This window comes from Schistocerca gregaria, chromosome 3 (assembly GCF_023897955.1).
Source record: "Schistocerca gregaria isolate iqSchGreg1 chromosome 3, iqSchGreg1.2, whole genome shotgun sequence".
Classification (NCBI taxonomy): Eukaryota; Metazoa; Arthropoda; class Insecta; order Orthoptera; family Acrididae; genus Schistocerca; species Schistocerca gregaria.
This window is the reverse complement of record NC_064922.1, coordinates 903,036,462-903,057,960: the sequence shown is the minus strand read 5'-3', so window position 1 is coordinate 903,057,960 and position 21,499 is coordinate 903,036,462. Positions and strand designations below refer to the sequence as shown.

Sequence of the window (21,499 nt, the reverse complement as noted above, 5' to 3'; positions counted from 1 at the left end):
TTGAACGTTCTAACAGGAAGCAACTTTCAAAGAGCATGATAAAAGTCTTGAGGAAAGCATTATATTTATCGTTTACTGTATCAGCACTATAAACATCTTGCCACTCTTGTTCCTTGATAAGGTTTACAAAAGTCTCTACAGCAACTGGATCAGCTTTCCTAAACAGATGATGACTACATTTAACATGTGTTGCAGCACAAAAATCTTTTAGAGTTAAAACTTGTGCATCATAATCTGAAAAGCCATTCACCTTTTTGCTAACAGAATGCCCTTCTAGTAATGAGGAATGAACAAAAATGTTGTCTATGGTTTTCTTCTGTTCCCTTGCACTCTCGTTGGAAAGAATACGGTTTGCATAAGATTATATGAATTAAGGAGGTCTACCAGCATCCTTTTCCTTGCACAATAATTTATACAATTAATATTGAAGTCACCACATATAACTAACTTTTTGTATTTCCTATAAAGTGAACCAAGAACCTCCTCCAGCTTTAGCAAAAATGTTGTGAAATTGGAGTCTGGGGATCTATAAATAACAACAGTAAGAAGTTTAGCTCCACTAAGTTTAACCACACCTGCACAACATTCAAACACTTTTTCAGTGCAGTACTTTGAAACATTAATTGACTCAAATGGGATACCGTTTTTCACATACATGGCTACTCCCCCACACTGCAAAGAGCTTCTAGAAAAGCTGCCAGCCAACCTGTATCCTGGTAAAGGAAGCCTCTGAATTATCTCCTTTTTTAAGAAGTGTTCAGATATACAAATAATTTCAGAGTCAACATCTATAAGCAGTTCACTGACTTTATCTCTAATACCCTGTATATTTTGATGAAATATACTAATTCCCTCATTAATCGGATACCTAAGCTTTGTTGAAAGTGGTTTCTTTGTTAGAGAGACTTCCCTTAAGCAGGAATACCTATCGGCTGACTTCAATCTAAAAAAGGTACAGCTCTAACACCCACAACTACTGGAATTTTCCCATGAGTGATCCCACCACCACCACCTATGCTGTCACCTGTAAGCTTTGCCAACCTCCCCTTTCCATACCTGTTGAGGTGCATGCCATGTGTAGTGAAACCCGTCTTGCTAACAGACTCCACCGACACCAATGAAATGTGACTCATGCCTTCTGTCATCAGCGCATCCGCAAGTCTCATGTTATTACGCCTGACAGCTGTATAAAGATGAGGCCAATCGTGACGCTGAAACAGTTCCACGAAATGCACATTCGTGTTGCCAGTCTGATTGGCTATCTTTTCCAGGTCACCATCTATGTCATACTCCCCATGCCTATCAATACTATTACCAGCCTCACCCACAATCACTACCTGATCCTCTTTAGTAAAATCCCTACATAACCCCCCTATGTTAACAGTCACCTGAGCCAATCCTGCATTAGGCTTCACAATGCTGGTGACCTGGTACCCACTCCCCAAAACTTCCTGCAACTGCTGGCCTACACGTCTACCACGAGAACTACCTAACAGCAGAACCTTCTTCTTTCTCTTAGACTTTGCAACTGTCCTAGCCACCGTAAATGCTGATGTCTGCTGCATACTTCCTACATCTACAGCTACTAGAGATTCCTCTCCACTAGACTCTGACAGTTGGTCATATCTATTACAAACACCAATAGTAAAACAATCTGAAAATCTCCTTCTCCTTGCAGATCTCTTGCCAACAGCCAGTTCCCATTCCCCAATCCCCTTCTCCCTCATCCTATCTAGCTCCTCCTGTGCGTTTTTCAACTGCACCTGAAGGGCACAGATCTTACGCTCCTGCTCCTCTATTAACTTACTCTTGCTACGTAACCTGCAGTTCCAGGAGAGGATTTCACCAGAATGCCCATTGGCTTCCCCACTGCATTCCCCCCAGTGAAAATACTTCGAACAAGTCTCACTCCGCAATCCACTACTCTCTTCTTTCTTTGGTTGATCTGCCCATTTCTTCCTAGTGACATCATCTCAGCAGCATATAATACTGCATTCCTTACCGTTGCATTGTAGTGGCTTATCTTTTCTTCTGTGGATATATTCTTTTTATTATATATCTCTCTCGTCATGCAGAAGGCTGACCTCATCTTCTTTATCCTCTCTGTTATTCCCTCCTTGCTCCTATTTCTTCCTGTTATAAATTCTCCCAGGTATTTAAATTTGTCCACCATTTGCACAGTGCCTTCTGGTGTTTCCCAGTCTGCAGTGGTATTTTATGTCTTGTTATAGGCGATCCTCAGTCCCACCTTTCTGGCTACCTTACTTAAGTTGTCAAGTTGTGTCTTTGTGTCTTTTACCGTCTTGCTATGTCATCTGGAAAGGCTAGACAGTCCACTTGAGCCCTGTTGTCCTTTTTGTCCCCACATGGGTCTTTGGTATTCCCATTTCCTCGTTTATTGCTCTTCACTGCCTGATCACTTTGTCCAGTGCTATATTGAACAACAGTGGTGACAATCCATCTTGCTGTTTAACACCAGTCTTGATCTCAAATTCTTCTGACAGCGCTCCTCTGAATTTCACCCTTGCTTTTGTGTCTGTCAGAATTTCTTTTATGAGTTCTTGAGTAGTTCCATCAAGTCCTCTGTTCTTCAGGATCCTAACAAGAGGCTGTCTGTCGATGGAGTCATGTGCCTTTGTGAAGTCCACAAAGGTTATTACCGTCTTTTTGTTTTTTAATGCCCTATGTTCTATCAGTTGCTTCATGATAAATATCTGATCTATACAACCTCTTCCCTTCCAGAATCCCGCTTGGTAGCCACCAAGTGTACTTTCTACATGTTCATTTACTCTCTTGAGCAATACTTTTGACAGCACATGGTATCTGACCTCTAGTAGTGATATTCGTCTGTAGTTGTTTGCATCTCTCTTGTCCCCCTTCATATGTCTTTGTAATACAATTGCATTCTTCCATCATTATGGCAACTTCTTTGTTCACCAGATCTGGTGAATTATGTTGGTCATGTTGTCTATTGCTTTGTTGTCTCCCCACTTTTTTATCATCTTGGCTGCTACACCATCTTACCCAGTTGCCTTATTAGTCTTTAGATCACTTATGGCTTGTGCGACTTCATCCCTGGTTGGAGGGCGTGACTCTTCTCTCTTCTGTGTCAGTCCACAGTTCCAGCTCTTCTTGAGGTGGTTCACAGTTCAGCAGGTTGTGAAAGTGCTCTGCAAAAATCCGATAGTTCTCCTTTACACTGACAGCCATCTCCCCTTTCTTACCTCTTATAAACAGTTCTCTACCCTTGTATCCAATCAGACTCTTTTTGAATTTCCCAAAAGAGTGTCTGCTGTTGTTTTCCCTGAAGTTTGTCTCAATCTCGTCCAGTTCCTGCTTCATCTTTTGTCTTCTGGTCCGTCTTATTGTTCGGGCAGCTTCCTTTCTTGCTCCTAAGGAAACTTCCCATTTTTCAGGGTCCTTCTTGCTGCTCCAGTCTCTCCAGGCTTTCCTCCAAGTCTCTACCGATTCTTCACATTCCTTGTTCCACCACCAGTGCTTCCTTTCCCCATAGTTCAGCCTGTTTCACTATATTTCACTTCAAGTCATCCCATTCATTGAATGATTCAATTCCTTCCTCATATCTGGATTGATTGTGTCTTAATTTGTCTCTGTATACGTTTATGTTTTCTGTTCTTCTATTTGCCTGTGGCAGTCTGTCCCTGTCTGGAATCCAAAGGCACTTAACTTCTATAAGATAGTGACCCGATTCTATTCTTGAGTTCTTTCTGACCTTTGTGTTCATGATCTCTTTAGCATTTGTCCAGCTGATTGCTACGTGGTCAATTTGTTATTCCCCAAGGTGGGTGCATGGATTTGCCCATGTCTTTTTCTTACACGGTTTGGCCCTGAAGTGTGTTGTCATCAATCTCATTTTGTGTTCTCGACACAGTTCAATTAGTCTTTCTCCATTTTTATTTGTCTGCTGGAGTGCAGGGTACTCTCCCACTACGACTTTATGTTGCTTCTTTCTTAAAATCTGTCCATTATAATCTCCTACAAGTATCTTTACATGTCTATATGGTATGTTTTTCAGTGTATCATCTAGCTCTTCCCAGAAACTATCTGCAACTTTCTTGTCTTTCCTATTTTTGTCATTTGTAGGTGCATGTGCATTTATTATTGTATACTTTTTGTTTCCTGCTTGAAATGTCGGTGTTGATATCCTTTCTGACCTGCTCTTTATTTCAGTTATGCCATCCTCATTTCTCTCGTCTACTATGAACCCTGTACTAAAGCATCTAGGTGCATGTCTTTCCTTTCCTACTTTAACTCCTGGTTTCCCCTTCAGTATTATGAAGCCTTCTGACTCCACTGTATCTTCATCAGTGTATCTTGTTTCTTGCATTGCTGATATTTCAATGCTTTTCTCTTTCATCTCATTTATTACCTGTTTAAGTTTACCAGTCTTAATCACTGTCTGTATATTTATGGTGCCAATTCTGAAAGTCTTTTTAGTTTTATTCTTCTTTGAGGTTCTTCGGAACACCGACTCTCCCCTTATGCACTTTTTGGCAGGTCCCCTAGAATCCGAATGCCTGCTTGCGTCGACCTTGGACAACGGGGGATTGTCCCCCTAGGGTAATCTCGATTCCATAGTGCGATCCATTCCATGAGCAAAAACATTTTTTGATGGGACGGCTCATGTCCGTCCAGTTATACGACTGTAATTGTTAGCCCCAGAAGATGGGTTCAGGTCGCTCCTGACATGGGGACACAGATGCCTTTGGTAGCTCCCCCTAACATGGAGTACAGCCACTACCTGTTTTGTTTCAGTGGCTCTTCCGCTCTCTCTGCCATTTGGAAGCGATGTTCCTTTTCCGCCTTCGAGACTGTTGGCTGGGCTTCGCCTATAACCCTAGGTAGGAGCCCTAACTGGGTGCTACCATCCGGAGCCAGATGGACCAGGTTTTTTTACGAGGTTGTTACTCCTCCCCCTCCACCTTCCCCATGGCTTGTGAGATGGGGCACCGGACTTTGAACCGGCAATGGCAGAGTTTGATTGCGAAAATTGAGTGTCACAAATAAATTTCTGATATCTTGCCACATATTAATTGATTCCTTTCTCTCTTTATTTGATGATAGATTCATTTATTGATGTCCCTTTCATTAATAACCATGTTACTTGTACTTAGTGTTTTTTGATTGTACATCAAGCTTGACACCCCCCAGGGGGCTCACATCTCTTTTGTGAGTACGTGCTTGGCCACCACGGGGCCCCAGCCCTTGCAGTGCTACTTCACTTTCTATGCTGCAAGTCTATCTTTCTCCTATTCTGGTTTTTCCTCTCTACCTTTTTGTTGGATGGTCTTCTTGGTGCCAGTTATGCTTGGACGTGGTTTGTGTTTTGGACATTCATTTTCTTACCTTCTATGACATTTCGTTATTAACTGTATGGTCCCCTTGTTGCTGGATTTCCCTTGCTACTTCTTTTCTAAATTTCACAGAAGTGCATGTCATGCATGGAAGTTGCCCAGTGTGGTGTATATTCCTTCTACCCTTCTTTCTTGTAATGGCTGCCACCCAGTAGTAACACCATTGTGCTGGGGAAAAGGAGGGGGGGGGGGGGGGGGGGGAAGTCGCATTGTCAAGTGGGTAGCCCCCATGACCACACAGGGGTCGCACTGTTGATGCCTGATTTGCTGAAATCTCCCCACACAAGCCTTGTGCCGCCCCCCCCCCCCTCCCCCCTAGTCTGGGTCAGTGGCATGAAACCTTTCCCCATTCACCAGACTGCACCATTTTCAAACGTGAAAAGAAAATCGAGGAATACAAGACCCTTGACCACCTCGCATATCAAGAGGCCAAGAAGAAATGCAGTCACCTACTTTGTATGAAATCTCCTGCTGCTATGATGACATTGCCTTCTTTAGTGCCTGTGCCCTCACCCTCTGTGTCATCTACATCAGGCCTCGGGGCCGTCCTACTGCTTATCCCACACACACCTTTGGGATCATCGACTCCCTATCCTCTGGAGATGACGGTCCCCAGAGAAGCAACATCCCACTCCATTACCCCTTACCAGAGAAGCAACATCCCACTCCATTACCCCTTACCAGGAAGGGGTCCTTTGGGACACTCCCTTCCCAGAGCTCTACTACCTGGCAGCTGGATGCCAACAGGTGGCTGTAGGAGCCAAAAGTTGCAGGTTGTAGGACTTTATGTTCCTCCTTTGTCCCAGAATATGGGGCAGACAAGTCCTCGCAAAAGTCTAAATCGTCTAAGGACAGAAAGTTGTCCTTCAAAAGCAGGGAGATTCTGATGGCTCCCATGCCATTACACTTCACATGTTCCACCTCTGTATCCAAGGCATTATTCCTGTTGGCACCTATAGCTCCAGCACCCCCCCCCCCCCCTCCACACACACACATGCCTTGATTCGAAACAAATGTGTATTTATTGAATATCTTCACAGTCAGTGGCAACAGGCAGCACTGAGGCACGACGTGCCTCCTCGGTCCCTTCACAACCCAAAAATCCATCGCAGGAGCAATCCATTGCCTTTAAATGGCTCCATGCTCAGGTCCACCACTTCATAAAATGACTGAAACAAGGTTGCTGGGAGCAGAGTGTGGAAACCATTGGACCACATAGCCCCCCTTCGCAGGTTTGTGTGAGGATTTGATGCCTTTATGGATACTAGTAGGCCATGGGTGTACCTGGTATCTCTATGAACGATGATGTCTGCACTGATCCAGACACTGTTGCCAAACATTCTGCTTTTCACTATGCATGAGCCTCTGCACCTGATAATTATCAGCCTGTATTTTGTACCCTCGTCGTCTGCAGCGGGTAGAGCGACTTCCTACACCATTTCCTGTATGTCTTGTGGAACCTTATAATGCTCCATTCAGTGAGTGGGAATTCATCAGTGCCCTAACCCTTTGCCCTGACATGGGTCCAGGGCCAGACTGCATCCACAGCCAAACAGTCAAACAATCATCAATAATGGATTAACTTCTCATGGTCAGGGTTCATAGACATGTAGAACTTTTTAAAGGAGATTATATTTGCTGTTGACTGTAGAAATTATTTGTTTCACAATTGCAATTTTGGCTTTGGGCCATTTGCAATTGGGACTACAAAAGATTTTGTGTACTGTATTTCTACAATGAAAAGGCATGTTTTTGACGATGTCATGTATAGATGTCGGAGAATTTGAAAGTCCAACATGTGCTGAAGCAAAATCTTTTGCAATGCCATTTGAAAATGGCTCAAAACCCAAAATTGCAACTGCAAAACAAATAATTTCTACAGTTATCAGCAAATATGATGTCCTTTAAAAAGTTCTACATGATTGTGAACCATGACCACCTTATTGGTGAGTTGCCAGCATCACATCCTTGCCTTTGCAACCATAACAGGATGAGTTCCCTAATCAGTGGCCAGAAAGTGTGATTGTATCATCCCCTTGATATGGACAGTTATCGCCCAATTAACATCACCAATGTTCTCATGAATGTTCTCTGCAAGTTGCTCGATTGTATGGTGATGTGATGACTGTGTTGGTACCTTGGGTCAGGGGTTTTCAGGTGCCATCCGAGAGCAGTTTTTGCCAAGGCCATTCTCCTGTTGACAGTTTGGTCTGCCTAGAGTCTGATATTCTGTCAGCTTATGCCTGGTACTGACATCTTATTGTTGTCTTCCTTTGACTGACATAGGACTTACAAGATGACATGTCATCACCACATCCCTTCTATCCTCCATGTGTGGGTCTCCAGGGCCAACTCCTGATTTTTGTCTCAAACTTCTTGCCTTACTATACTTTCTGGGTTCAAAAGTATTCCCCATATACAAGAAAATGGGCTCCCCAAGACTCTGTATAGCGTGTGCCCCTGTTTATAATGGGTATCAATGGTCTAGCTGCAGCTGTGGGGTCTGCAGTGTCACCTTCCTCGTATGCTGATGACTTTTGCATCCACTATTGCTCCTGAACTGTAGGTGTTGTTGAATGCCAACTGCAGGGTACTGTTCAAAGTGCGCAGTCCTCGGCTGTCACCCATGGCTTCTGGTTTTCTGCGCGCAAAGATGTGTCATGCACTTCTGTTGCTGTTGTTCTGTCTATCCCCAACCAGAAATCTACTCCAAAGACCAAATGCTCTGTGTGGTGTAGTCTTATTATTTTTTGGTACTGATCATCAATGCCTGGTTAATGTGTCTTCCTCATCTTCCCCAACTTAAGCAAATGTGCTGGTCACACCTTAACACTCATCGCTGTCTCGGTTACACCAACTGCGGTGAAGACTGTTCTGCACTTTTGTGCTCTAAAAGGCTCTGATTCTTTCACATCCTGATTATGGAAGCCTGGCATCATCTTCAGCATTTCAGACACTGGCTGGAGCCGATATATCATTATGGTTTCCAATTTGCAAGAGGTACCTTTTGGACTAGCCCTGTGAACAGCCTGGTCACAGAGCTGTCGTCTATACGATATACATCGGTCGTTACCAGCTACTGCTCAAGTGAGCATCTGAACTACTGTGTACTTTTTCCTGTTAGGGAGATTGACCTCCCATAACAGAGGTCAGAGTTTGGCATCATGATTGCAGTTCGCATACAAAATCTCTGCTTTGAGCTCCTTCTTTCTCCACTGTTGCTTCGTGTCAGGGAGCAATCACATGCACTCCCAGGGTGTGTAACCCATTCTCAGATCTGCCTTGGCCTCCCCTGTGGACTAAAAGATTGTATAGACCCTGTCGTTTCTCATAACCTGTTCCTGGATGTCCTCAGTGCATTTCCAGGCTCAGACAAGGTGTATGCTAATGGTTCTAAAGTCAGTGGGTGAACCAGTTTTGACTACACTTATGCAAGATGCAGTGAACTACACCTGATGCTGAGTGGATGCAGTGTACTGACTGTGGAATTGGTAACCATTGCGTGAGGCCTGAACCACATTCATTCTTGCACTGGCAAGCCATTCTTAATCAGCAGTGGCTCCGTGAGTAGTCTTCAGGCTGTCGACCAGTGCTACCCTCAACACTCATTGGTTTTGATTATCCAGGATCTCCTGTATAATCTCCACCATGCTGGGTGATCAGACATCTTTGTATGGGCCCCTGGTCACATTGGGATCCTTGGGAATGAACATGCTGACTGGATGGCTAAATTGGAGGTGTGGGTAGCAGAACCAGACCTTCGGTTGACTCCATGCTGACAGTTGTTGGAGACTAGGAATCAATTGTCACATCATTGGTACAAAGTCAACTGCAGTATCTTCCCTAACTTTAAGCCTTCTTCTTTTCTGTTAAAATTATTGTGATGTTTATAAATCTCTATGGCTTTTCTGTATGTATATGTATAATAATGCTATGTCATAACTAGCATGCTTTTCTCACTAAATTTTAAATCATGATCACCATCTTCAAAAACATGTTCTGCTACAGCTACAGATGACAGTTTCGTTTTTGTTCGGTTAGGTGGATATTAACACTTTTTTTCATTGTTCCAATATAAACCTCAGTAGGGGATCCAATAGTACTCACTATCGGTCTCAGTGGGACAGCAGGCGTATGCACCTTAGGTAGCCCGTAAAATCTAGGAGGGTAAGCTTCCTGCCCCCCCTCCCCCCCCCCCCCCTTCTTTTTTTCTTGCAAGGGTACTTTTTATCATCTGTAGGAATGGAATACTTTTTTTATTAAATTATTGGTAGCTGTTAACACTTTTGTTGTAGGACCCTTTTTCAATTTTTTATAAGTGGTAGGCTCCAAAACATCACTGATCTTCGTATGGTTACCTTCACTCTTCAAGTGCTTATGGAGTGCTATTGGATCCACTCCTCAAGAGTGGGCTAGACATCTCACCTTCTTTTTACAACTGTGTATTGGAAAAACTAACCATCCTATTAAGAAGTCTATGCACTTTATTGAAAAATTGAAGGAGATTACTGTCAGCCCAAGTAATGTTCTTGTCAGTTTTGATTTGGTATCCCTGTTCACCATGGTTCTAATTAACGAAGCTCTTTCTTACATGGCTGATAAGTTTCCCAATGGTACAGTATCTTTGTTTTGACATTCCCTACCCATGATTATTTTCAGTATAACTATGAGTTCTGTGAGCAGATGGAAGGAGTGACAATGGAAAGCCCTCTAAGTCCAGTTGCTAATCTTTTTATGGAATTTTTGAATAGCAGGTGCTGCAGTCAGCCAATAAAAGTCCTCTGAAGTGGTATTGATGTTGTGGATGATGCTTTTGTGATATCACAATGAAGATGAATTGAATGGTTTCTTGGTGCATTTACATAGTGTTAATCCAAGATACAATTTACTAGGGGGTCAGAGAGCAATGGACAGCTTAATTTTTTGAATGTTTCAGTAATTAAAAGGGCAGATTGGGCCTTAGGTCATAAAGTATATAGGAAAGATACACATACCGACCATTACCTCCATAACGATTTGAACCATCATCCCAGGCAGAAGAGAGGTGTTATTAAAACTTTGATGGACAGGGCTAATGAAATCTGTGAGCCAGTTTATTTGCAAGAGAAACTAGATCATTTGCAAACAGCTTGTAAGAAAAATGGATACACTGATAATGAGATAGGCTGAGCACTCCATCCCAGAGGAAGAGTGTCCAAAAACATCCAACAACAACAACAGCAACCATTGACTGTGAAAATTTTTCTTCCATTTATCCACAATATTATGGACTGTATTGGGAAAGTTATGGCCCAAGTTTTCCAAGTTGAAACACTCTGTAGACACACTAAGAAGGTTTATAAACACCACAATAATTTTAACAGAAAAGAAGAAGCCTTAAAGTTAGATAAGATATGGCTGCCAACTTTGACTGTCAGAGATAGCTTCACTGGTGACAGCATGTGACAAGTGATGGCACCCTCTATGCACTCTACGTAAATGGGACTTCCACAGTCTAGGAGCCAGTTGTTGACTCACCTTGGAAGATGTTGCCTGCAGCTAGCAACGAAACATCAGGAAGAATTTCTACTGTTCGACCATGGCCTCTTAGCCCACAAGTTCCAATTAATTAGGGAATCTACTGTCCTGGCCATCTTTTGGTGAAACTTTAAATATATTGATGCAATAACGCTGGCACTAGCAGACAACACCAGAGCAGTTGATTTGGTTTAATTTTTTATTTGTTAGTTTAGTTTTTCGTCCTCTCTGTGTCATACAGCACATTAGCCTCGTGGGCTGCGAGAGGGATTGGAAGGGTGCCCCCATCACCTGCTCCGCACCAAGGGTCCCATGGCTGCCCTTGCTCAGTGGTCCATCCTAGCTCATGGCCTTTTCACCTTTTTAAATCATGTTATTCTTTCACATCTATTGTTGGTTGACAGACTTGACGTAATTGTTCTCTTTCCTGAGATTTTATCTTGTCCATTTTACTTGTGGTTTACCCCTCTCTCACTTCAACTTGTTTCTGACTCTTGATTCTCAGATACAGTCAAGCCCATTGTGATTTGTCTTTTGTGTCCTTCCTCTCTGATTCCCAGATTGTCACACAAAGGATTAAGGGAGTGGTGACCTCATGGTTTGGTTCCTTTAACCCCACCCACCCATCCACCCATCCATCCATCCATCCATCCATCCATCAACCTTAACACTATTTGCTGTAAGTAGCAGCCTTAAATTAAAGATATAGTGAAGTTATATGAAGTTATCGTTGAGATACCACAAATGAAGATCGTGTGAATATGAGTTCACAGTTCACTGGTACATGACTGCTTGGTGATGAAACATGTTTCTTACACATTACGTTGGCAGCAAGTATGACAAACATTCGTCAAGATCTGCATGTTGGTTCCTGTCAAGCTGGATGTTTTGAGGGCACATAGTGTACCAGTATCATTTTAGCTCCTATCGATTCCATCCTCATAATGTGTGCAGGAAGAATGATTTTTGTCTTCTTCTGTATACGTACAAATTTTCCTGGTATTACCGTCATGGATATTATCTGAACTGTATGTGGAAGAAGGTAGTTTGGCATATTCAATTATTTTGTGTTGTTTTCCAAATATCACAGACTGTTGTTTCACCAACATTGTAAATCAGTGCCAGATTCTACTTATCGGTGTTGCCTTCTTCAAGTTTCTGTATTATTTACAGTTTCTGCTGTATCATGATAACAACACGTTTTTGCTTTTAAGACTTTGTGTAGCAATAACAGAAACCAGATGACTACAGTATCCACCGCAACAGTACAGTCCAGCACTTGAGGTGTTTGGACAACACATTGTTTACTACACTCATGTTGTAACATGACATTATCCTTCCAGGTAGAAGAAAAATTTACAGCATCCAGCAGCTAAAAAAAAGGAAGGAAGAAAGTTGGGAGAAATAGGCCACATATAATCTGCTCGCAGATAATAGTGAGTTTACTATATACCTGAGTACACAAAAAGTTTTATTTTCTCTTTTACTGGTGTTTTTGGTGTGTTTTGTAAGATGCAGTTGATGTAGAGTTGCCAGTCAATTACAATCGTAGCTTGAATCCCTATTCAACAGTTTTTGATAGAACTGGACTGTAATGACAACTGAGCTTACTTCAGACAAGTTAACTGACAATTTCTCAACAAGATCGCCATATGCATCCAAATCCGCCACTGTTTTCAGTCTATTGTCAGTAAATCCTTCAAAGTAATTATTAATTTGTTAATTATGTAGTTAATTATTCATTGAAGTGGTTCATGCAAATACACTGTCAGCAGTATGTCTAATTGCTGTTTTTGTGGTTATTATTATGTATAGACAAATAATGTTGAATTGTTACTATCAAACATTTTCACAGTTTTAAAGGGGGAAGATGAGTCTTAACATTCTGTTGATGGTTCATCATCAGGGTGAAGTACAAGGTTTAATTGGGGAAGAAAATCAGCAACATCCTTTACAAGGAACATTCTCAGCATTTAATGTAAAGGATATTAGAAACCACAGAAAATTTAGATTGGGATGATTGGACAAGGATTAGAAACTCCTGTTCTCCTGAATGCCAGTCTGGTCTCATATCCACTGTGGCAATTCACTCGATACAGTTACTTTTTGATAGTTCAGGGAATTCATTCTGGATATGACATCCATTAATACATGAGAATGCAAGTACAGTCTCATATACACAATGGCTCTTCACTCAGTAAAACTACTTGCAGAGGGGTCAGAGAATTATTTCTGGGTGTGATATTCATTAATGCATGGAGAAGTGTTTCTTGACATGGTCTGGATATACCATCATCTTTCTGGTGTGAATGTTGCATGTTAGAATTTCTTCTTCTGATATATTTGCAGACGACCTTGCAGCCATCTTCAGTGGGAGTCAATGACATAATTACAACCACTTGGCACAACTCTTTGGGATAAATGTGCCTACATCAAAGATAAGACTGTCAGTGTCAGTCATAGACAAAACTTTATGCTTCTAAGAATGAAACATAGAAGATGTCAAGTCAGTAAATCCTCAGTGCTATTGAATTATGTGGCTAATTATTAAAATGGATTGCATGTGTTAGAATACCATGAGGTGAAGACTCAGAAGAATAATTACTCTGATTGCGCAATTTCGGTTTTGCACAAAGTATGTTTAACTTGTGTGCAGTGCCCTCAGAATGTGAAAGAAGAAGGGTCAGTCCCAACAAAACATGACAAGATATCAGTGTAGGACACCATACAGATGACCCTGCAACACCAAATAATGTAAAATCAAGTTGTTCAATAAACAAAACCCACTGATTGTGGCATAGATGTGCCAAAACATGTTTGGGTAACAAGAAAATACAGTGTTTTGCATAAAAGGCAGAACCCATATCCAATAATTTTAACTGCGAACACAGAAAAAAATAGAAGAACTGCAAAATCCAAAGGATGAATAATTTTCTATTGGTTAATATGAATTTTTAAATGTGAAAATTTGATTACTATATATTAATGGATTGAGACTAATTGCTGTTAATGGAATGATCTTTCCTAAAATGTAATTTGTCTCAATAATCAATCGGTAAGTCTTGGATGCACATAGAGAATTGAGACTTTGTTGCGATTCTGAGAAGGGGTGCTTCTTGTTCGTCAGGAGTTTTTAAATATGGCTTGTCCATCATGTTTTTGTATGGAATTATTTTTGGAAAAGAATTTGGGTGCCTTTGCAGTCAGTGTCAACAAACATTAACGAATGAATAAGTAATGCTGTAATTTATTACCTATTTTTTTCCATTAATGGCTTATAAATTTTACATATGTTGGCACAGTTTTTCCTTTTAATTTGTTTTCATTTTTACAAATTGTGGTGTAGTGATGCTAATTTTTATTTTATAGACTATCATTATAAAAGAAATTGTAGTAATCTTGTTGATGTTATTATAACACAAATCTGGATGCTATTTACGAGAATCAACGTATTAAATGTGATTGCATATATCGTGAGAAACCACATTGTAGATATAAGCTACAAGCACAATAATTATTGTTACAATGTTGGCATTTCGTTTGAGATTTAATTTTAATTTCTGTTATTTTATAGGTGCTGCAGTTTCCAAAATTAATTTCTAATTAAATTCCTTATTTATCTCCTTTATACAAAGCATACAGGCATCATTAAGTATATTAGACCCATATACGCGCTATTATTCAGTCACAAATGTATTCACACTTGAGCGCATTCCTGCGTTTCTAAAATATGTATTCAGATTATTTGTAGTTATCTGTGGATCAAAATGTTGGAGCTATAATGTCAGATACTGATTTTGTGTAATGATAATTGCATTTCACTTGGTCATTTAGGCTGTAGTAACAGGAGAAACAGGAAAATCTTGTTCCTGACAGACTGCATTTACATTTCAGAATTCAGTATATTGTTGTTAGTGTTGAATATAAAATTTGAAATAAGTGCCACTCATGTGCAGCATTTACACAGACTATATTATTTGAGGCTTATAGAATGCTTATGTATCCATTATACAGTAGGAGAATGCCTCCAGGTGTTCTGTGATGGTGTAATACAGGATAATCAATTTTGTAGGCCAGATGCTAACTGTTCCACACATACAAAGCTGGGCTGCTCCAGACAGCAACTGGAATCAGCAGTATTCATGCCCTAATTGCTTCAAAGTATATCGCTGGATGATCTCATTGCGCAGGCATATGAGATTAGAATGTGGAAAAGAGGGAAACCTTTGTTGCTCCATCTGCAGTCGTCGCTTCAAGCATAAGCATCACCTTGTTAATCACTTAGGTGTTCACAGACGCAGGTGGGAATAGCCACTTCTTGTTTATGCTGACAGAGAACCCCACACATTCTCTGCTCTATTCTTCTTTTTTGTTCTTTGTATCTTTGCATTATCGTTTCTTGCAAGTAGCTTTGATGTTATGTATCTTTTCTGACATTTACATCCAGTGTGCCTTGAGTAATAACTTCTGCATCATTTCACTCAATTGATACTGTGAAAGCAATGAACCAGTGTTTTTTTTTGTTTTTTGTTTATATACATATAAAAAAGATAATTAAAAGAAAGAGAGCGGCTTACACTTTGAACAAATACTTGACTGAGACGATTCAAATCACAGTTTGTATGAAGCAAGGAGTGATCATTCCTTTCACAGATATTCAACATATTAAATGTACATGTTTAAAACTCAAGTAAAGCTTTTGTTAATATTAGAAAATTTATAGAATTTTACTGACATTTAGTTTTTCATTTAGGGATTACATGGCCAGTGGAAGCAGCTAACTGGTCTGAAAATTGTGTGGAGGACTCTAATGAAAGAATTGGTTTAGAGGCAAGATTTGTGTGCAATAACTGCGGAAAATATTATCACCTGAATACTTCTCTCCAACGCCATCTTCGCGTAGAATGTGGACAAGAAGGAAGACATGCATGTTTCTCATGTGGTCGCAAATTTAAGCATAGGTTTACTCTCGCAACACATGTAAGAAGAAACATCTGTGACAGATTCAGGAACTTACAGTGAAATAAGAGCAATTTTTACTGTAAAAGGATTTTAGTCTGATTGCAAGCATTTCAATAAATCAATATCGCATATGAGGCATTTTGTTGAGTCAGTTTGTGTGTTATTTTCGAAGTTAAGCACATCATTTTACTTACCATTGATTGAGAGCAAAGTCTGCTGTACAAATATAAATTAAACCTTATTCTTCAGAAAGTGTAAATTATTCATCACTGTTTAATTGTAACTGGTGAACTCCTGTGATTTTGGATAAATGAATTTGGAAGAGAAGTGTGATATTGTTGAACACACAAGAAAATGTGAGAATAATGCTAAATCTTCTGATATTCAACCATCACACTTCAATAACAGCTGTTCTTTCTTTTATGAATGTCATACAAGTTGACACAAGAGTAGAATGCTAAACATGATGACATAATCAGAAACCAGACATTCTTGTTTGTATGTTTCTTTAATATGTTGTTGGTTACTTACCGCCAAGGATATCATTGAATCATCTGTAGCAATGTCCAGTCGCAATGAGTGTGCACTCATTCACACTTTCTATTGCAGAGCTTCCATCAAAAAACTTAACAATTCAAATGTATAAAATCATAGAGGTGTAGCTATGATCAGCTGCATTTTCTGACAACATTAATAGCAAACTATCACTATTGATCTGAATCTGATTTTTACATGGTAAAGGTACTTATTATGATACAGTATTTGCCATTAAAATGAGCATAAGTAAATGTCTTTCAGAGCCAGTGGCAAGGCTACAACTTCTAGGAATACTATTCTTCTGTTATTCGATCATCACTATGAACCAATAAGTAGATATACTCATTGCTGTCAAAAGATGACTGGTAATATGTAGCATATTAATTGAAGCTTATTATCATCAACCTCCACTGGTGTGTTTTTACAAACAGAATACAAATATTTAGATAATTCATGGGAACTGCTTAAAAGATACAATTTTAATTTAGTTTTCAATTTAAGAAGGCTTACCAGTATCCTACAACTTTTTTGTGTACAACTTGCTAAAGCCTCTTAATTAGAATAAAGCTTGTCTGTTTGTGCAGAGTTCTTATGAAAATAATGTTCATAAATTGTATTGTGTTAATGTAAGACATTTAATTTGAAATGAACTATGTTGTTTGTTATGAGTAACATTGATGAGCATATTTGTCAGACACGCATTTAAAAATCCCAAGATTCATGAAAATATTTCTGCACCATGCTTTATTATTTACTGTACATAATATTCTTATCAACAATGTTACAAGAAGGATAGATTGCTGCTCACCATATAGAGGGTAGAATAGTGGGTAGGATATTCCTCATTGCAGGGCATGACGAGAGAAAATCAAAATTGTGGCAGAGAATGTGATTCAGTTTCTCCAGTCCTGGGCAGTACTGAGTCACGAGGGGAATGCTCCTTTGTGGCCAGACGGTGGCTATGTGGGAGGTAGTAGGTGACAGGAGAGACAAGACACAGGGGTTCTGTTTCTGTAAAAGTTGGTGGGTAACTTTGGTCTGTGAATGCCTCTGTGAGACATTTGGTGTACTTGGAGAGGAGCTGCTAATCACTGCAGATGTGACAAAAGTGAGTGACTTGGCCTAGCCATTATTCTTCCCAACTTCCCCACAGCGGTATTCTGCCAATCACCAAATGTTGGCAATATCCTTGTCCCTTGTCCACCCGTACTCCACCTGTACTCCCAGCACCTTGCCCCATGGCTCATATAACTGCAATAAACCTAGATGCAAGACATGTCCCATACAATCCTCCCCCCCCCCCCCCTTCACCTACACCACCACCACCACCACCACCACCACCACCACCACCACCACCACCACCTACTCCAATCCTGTCACAGACGTCTCCTGCCCTACTAAAGGCAGGGCTACCTGTGATAGTAGTCTTGTGGTGTACAAACTTAGCTCTAATCACTATGTGTAGAAATCTGTCAGTCTGCATTAATAGCCACCGATGAACTGTGGCCAAGACACAGCTGGACCACCTGAACGCTAAACATGTGGCCCAACACAATGTGCTTCTCAGTGACTGATTCACAGCCTACACCATTTGGATCCTTCCTACCAACACCAGCTTTTCTGAACTGTGCAAGTGGGTACCCTTCCAGCAATATATCCTGTGTTGTTGTAACCCTTCTCCACTCTGGTCTCAACTTTTGCTAGTCCCTGTCCTCCACTTACCTATCCCCTTCCCTGCTCCCACTCCAGCACAATACAGCCTTCTATTTCACCAACACTCTCACTAGTGCTTTTCCCCCTCTCTGCTTTTCCACTCCCCCCTGCCCCCCCTCTCCCCCTCTCACACATTCTTCCCCACTTCTCCACTCCTCTCCCCCCTCCCTCCCGCACCACCATCCCCATCCAGACCTTCCGACTGCAGATAGTAGCCCCTATTCTGTCCCCTCGATGTGCCTTTATGATCCCACAAGCAGCACTATCCTTTCCCCCATGCCATCTTGTTATCCTTTCCCCCAAGCCAGCCGGCCGGTGTGGCCGAGCGGTTCCTAGGCTCTTCAGTCTGGAACCGCGCAACCGGTCGCAGGTTCAAATCCTGCCTCGGGAATAGATGTGTGTTATGTCCTTAGGTTAGTTAGGTTTAAGTAGTTCTAAATTCTAGGGGACTGTGTCTGTTTGCAACTCATTGTTTCCTCTACGAGACAAGTAGCAGTCTATCCTTTTTGATAATATAAAGTAAATGGATACATTAAAAAAATCTGCTCACCAAGCAGTGACAAGGGAACTGTACCCCTTTCCTTAAACCTCTCCAGTCCTTTCCCTTCATCCCTCTTGCTTCCCCTTCGACTCTTCTACCAGAAGAAGGAGCCGCTGGTTCCGAAAGCTTGTAAACATTAAATCCTTATGTGTGTGTTCCCCTGCCGCCACTTGGTGAGTAGATTTTTTATCTATCCATTTACATTATAGTCTGTCCTTATTATAATATTGCTGTTATTCCATCCTGGAATTTCCATTGTTTAATATTCTTATTACTTATTTTAGCAGAATAAATTTTTAGTGCCCATTGCATCATTGTCCCCAGAAGGTAACTTTGCAATATACCAATGAGTGAAAAATTTAAGAATGTGCTAATATATTTATCAGATAGTTCACACAATGAAAAATATTTCCCACATGCAGATCTTTTTTTTTCAGGTTATAGATATGATGGTTTCATTTTAATTTGTTATCTACTTGAACACAAAAAAATGTAATACATTGAATTTCTTCTCGTGAAACAACAACAGTGCTTAGCACAAATAAATTTTACTGTCAGATTGGATGTGTGTAATTTTTGTGAGATTTAAGGATGCACTGTTTACTGTAAACTTTTTACTATGATTGTAACCTGGTGTAGTTGAATTCCACATTTTTATGCATCATCAGTAGGCAGTGTACTATTTTTTCTTTTTTGAAATGTTTACTGATGACTCTGCATGTAATCTGTGTAAGTCAAGAACGTTAGCAGATGAAATGTGGTATCAGATTGAATGCTAAACTACATTTTCTTCCAAGTCAAGAATTGTCTTACCTATTTGTTGCAGCATGTCACTAGTACAAACTGTTTTCCATTTTTAATGCAATATTTCAACCATGCAAATAGATTGCCATTGGTATGGACGTCACTTAGGTTATCTAGAAAAATTTTGTGATGATAACTCTTATAAAAACTGTAAAAGAGCCTATTTGGACACAAGCTGAAAAGTGGTCTGTTTTTACTAAAAGTCACATGTGCAAAATATTTTTTAATCCTTGAGTATGTGCGCTGTTCTCTATAACGCAAACAGGTGTGTGATTTACTTTGTATACAGGTCAAGAATAGCTCTCAGTTTCTTACCAAGGTAATCATGTATGAGGAATATCAGAATTAATCTTAGTTCCTTTATTCAAACCAAATCACTTTTTAATTAAATAATAGTAAAATAAACTTTCATTATGTCACCCTGTTGCCTCAAACAAGTGTTTCCCACAGTAGTGGCCAGTTCTAATCATTAAACAGAAAAGATGTGTTAGATCCCAGCCAACCGTTTATTCGATTGCTAATTATCTCGTAAACAGTTTCCTTGTTGTGATATCGGGCTGCTATTTACATTACTACTGCTCTCTGGAGCATATGACAACACATCACATTGTTAGTTTAAGCAATAATGAAGGCATACATATGAGCTCACAGTTGTAAAACAACAATGGAGCGGTACAAGACTGTGTTATTTGTAGTTGGTGCAGCACACTTCATACTTAGGCATGCCGCTTGAGTATTAAAAAGGAGTTGAAAAGCATTACATTTTTGTTTTAAGAAAAGGTACCTCCTGATCTCAGTTTTAACCCTCCATGGTCTTGTCATTAACCAAAAAATTGTGCTAATGCGTAAAACCAAATGGACATACATAGTCATTGTTCAAAACATATTATAAAAACTTTATACATTCTTAACCTGAAGTCTGGTATACTTCCTGTCTATCAAACATTTTTTGCACATTGTGATGGTGCTTTATCAAGTCTGTTCGAAAATGTTTGAATTTGTGGTGTATTGTGTGTGTGTGTGTGTGATATGTTTGATATGTAAAATACTATCATGTTCGTTCTCATCCTGGCACTTGACTGTCCAGTGACAATGATATTAACATGATGTGTACTGGGACACTTTATTTATTCTATATTATTTTCCTTTACACGGAGACAGAATGGCTGGCCGACACTTGTCTTCATGTTGCAAAACTCCAGTACTGCCAAAAGACAGGTGTGGTTTGGAATCTGAATGACTTGCTCTTCCTTTCTAACCTTCCCCAACCAAACTCTCTTTCATCCTTCAGAAGAAAAAAAAAACTTGCAGTTCCAAGAACTAGATATAGTTTTTGTGCTTTTTGTATGTGCCTACTGGCAGTTCTTGACTGATGCCCTCTGAAGAAAAGGATTGGCAAGATATTTTGTCTTGTGTTTTTGTTTTCCTCGTCTGAATTTTCCTTTTGATACAAGATTGTATGTCTGAGATGGAATCTCTGGTAGCTGTAAAAATTCATCATCTGCCGTGTAGTGATGTTCTTTTGAGTCTGAAAAAATGTTTCTTAATGCTAATCAGATTCTGTACTGTGAAATGAATGCCTTTTGTGGTTAATTATAATAATTAATTTTGTTTTATAAATGAAAAGCACAAAAATATGGATGTTCCACTGTATACTTTCTTACCACATCCTGTGGAATATCTGCATTTTTGTGCATTTATTCATGAGTATGAAATTGTTCTACAAAGCAATGATGCGAGAATCAATTAACCATTAACTTTATTTAAAATATTTTTGTGGAATACTGTATATTTTATGTATGTCATAGTTTATTGAAGTAAATAAAAAAAAATGTATGCCAGAATGGACTGTTACAGGCACAATAACTTCTCTGTAGATTTAAAGGATAAATGCTCTCTTTAAAGTTTAAGTTAGATTTATAACTGTGTAATTGAGTATTTGTTCCAACAATAACATCGTCATACACACACTGCTCGTTGCTGCCTTCCATTTACTAAATGTTGTATAACTGATGTAGAAGGTTAAAGCTGATCTTTATTCTATACTGTT

At 40.0% G+C, this 21,499-nt stretch overlaps 1 long non-coding RNA gene across 1 annotated transcript; it reads left to right on the top strand.

The window, feature by feature from the left end:
* The first annotated feature begins 5,602 nt into the window (after positions 1-5,602).
* LOC126355222 (uncharacterized) lies at positions 5,603-15,992 on the top strand. The gene is made up of 3 exons (XR_007565480.1): positions 5,603-12,328; positions 14,965-15,193; positions 15,646-15,992. It is a non-coding gene; the product is annotated as an uncharacterized LOC126355222 (long non-coding RNA).
* The last annotated feature ends 5,507 nt before the right edge of the window (positions 15,993-21,499 follow it).